We start from the raw sequence: 2638 nt of genomic DNA on the forward strand, positions 1-2638 counted from the left end.
TACTGATTGCTGTGACCGGGATCACAACAGAGGGTTCTGGACAGAGCTGGAGAAGGATGTAGAACAAAATTCTAACACACAAAAAAAAGACCAGATTTACTGGCCTAAAGGAGACTGGAGAAACCCCAAGAGTATGGCCCCCAGACACCTTTTTAGCTCAGTGGTGAAGTCACTTCTGAGGTTCACCGTTCAGCTGGGGATTGGACAGCCGCATAAAACAAAACGGGACCAGCACAGCAGTCCAGGGACAAAGGCTAGAAGGCAGCAGGGGACAGGAAGCTGATGATAGGGAACCCAAGGTTGAGTAAGGACAGTGTTGATGTGTAGTGAGGTTGTTAACCATTGTCATAGAGCAACATGTGTACTGTTTAATGAGAAACTATTTTGGTCTGTAAACCTTCATCTAAAGTGAAAATAGCAGCACAATTGGAAGAGCGTAGTCGATGTCACTGAACTGTGCATGTAGAAATTTTTGAAATGGTGTATCATTGGCTATGTATATTTTCACCAAAAAAAAAAAAGTTCGAGAAGGGAGAGGGTTGACATGTCGCGGGGTTGTTAACCAATGTGATAAAACAATATGTGTACTACTGTTTCATGAGAGACTATTTGTTCGGTAAACCTTCACCTGAAGTACAATAAATAAATAAAAGACTTAACTGAGAAAAAAAAATTTGTAGGGAAAAAAAGTTCTGTAATTTCTTCCAAGGAAGGAAATGTGAAAGTAATAATACAGAGGATGTTGATGTATGTGATTTTGATAGCATTACAACAAAATAAAAGGTTTTCGACAATGTCTGCCATCATCCTAACCAACACTTAATATTTTGTGTAAGAAGGAGGTAGTGAGTAAGGAAGGGAAGAAGAACAGTACAGGAAGACGCTGGAAATAAAGAACAGTTCCACTATAAAATCTATTCTCTACATGTCCTTGCCAAATTATTTAACCTCTCTGAGCTTCTGTTTTCTCATTGGTAAATGCAAACAATGCCATTCAAAACTGTTATGAAGATTAAATAAAATAATTCAGGCAAAGCTTCCTGTCAAGGGTGAGTACAGGTTAAATGGTAGCTATTATTATGGCACTGATGTCCTTGTCACTCACTTTTCTGTCTCTAAACTGTGATGCCTTGACATAAGATGTTCAGGGCAAAGGGCCATAGTTCTCTATATTTCCAGAGGCTAACACAGTACCCTAACACACATGAAGTACTCAATCAATGTATTTGTTCATGATAAAAAATTTAAAAAAAAAAAACACACAAGAATCTCATTTTTAATGTATTTTCAATTCATTTCAAAATAACTTTTAATTTTTGCTTCTCGTTAAATTTCTGTGGACATTTTATAATAAACGTGTGGAGGCAAAGGAGGCATTGCTATTCATTGTTCCCTCTTCTTTCCTGATTATGTATTAGGTCAGCTTCCTATTACACACTATTAGGTCCAATAAGTACTACATTGCTAACTGTAAAACATGTAATAAGTAGAAGAGGTCCCTCTAATTTTGTTGACTCAACTCCATGACTCCCTCAAATTAATTATCATACATGAGAACAATACGTATCTTGATTTATGAACTAAGGGAATAGCAGAGCACACAATGGAAGAGCAACAAATGCCCTGTTCTCTTGTGGATTAGGCTACTGAGGACAAACTTAGCATGTTCATCTTTTCAGACTCACCCCATCAACGCCAGTCTGAGAGAGTGGTGGTTCATGGTCAGTGAAGGAAAATGCTATATCTAGGAACTGCCTCATTCTTTCCTCCTGAACTCCAAGCATGCCTTAGTCTAACCTCCGGTACAACACTTTAAACATGTGACATCATATTTAGTTGTGACGCTAACTGGGGGTTTGTCAAGGGCAGCAGAGCAGTGAATAGTTCTGGAGAAAAAATTTCACTGGTCAAAGGTCATAAAATGCCATAAGACACTGTTTCAGCTTGACCCTAAATATATAGTTAATGAATTACGACTAATGTATGGAAAGATAATAAAACTGAAAAGTAATTGTTTCAGTTAGTGTGATCAAACAAAGTGTATAAGCTACCTAAGAAAATGATGGGAACATTTCCTAAGAACAGAAGCTTATGTTGGAGGCCAGGATATATCCCAGAAGAAAATTATCTGAATTCTAATTAAGACCTGACTTTCAATTAAGAGAGTACTGAGAAGAGAGGTATGTAGAAGGTAGATAGATGACCCCTCAAAAAGTTGGAACAGATATAACTCCCTCACCAAAGGAGGGGAATTCCAAGCTAGTACCAAAAGGTCAACTTCATCTATAACTTTCCACAGCCCGGCTGTACCCAATCGAATGAATAAAGGTGTTAAGCAAGCCACATTCAAACGGAGCAGCTCCAGGGAGACTTTTAACCTTGGGGTTACACAAGGAGAGCACCCATGTCTGCAGATCACTATTGTTTTCTCCCTCAGAGTCACTGGGTGGGTTTGAACTACCAACCTTCAGTTAGCAGTCCAGCACTTAACCGTTGTGCCACTAGGTCTCCTTAAAGAGACATCATACAAAGCAGTGAGCACAATGAGAGAAATCAAGAACACAAAGAAAGAACTGACTATATACAGAACTGACTATATTTGATTCTTTAATGCCTCTCTCTCTTTCTCCCTCTCCCT

Source organism: Trichechus manatus, unplaced genomic scaffold (assembly GCF_000243295.1).
Source record: "Trichechus manatus latirostris isolate Lorelei unplaced genomic scaffold, TriManLat1.0 scaffold00036, whole genome shotgun sequence".
Lineage (NCBI taxonomy): Eukaryota > Metazoa > Chordata > Mammalia > Sirenia > Trichechidae > Trichechus > Trichechus manatus.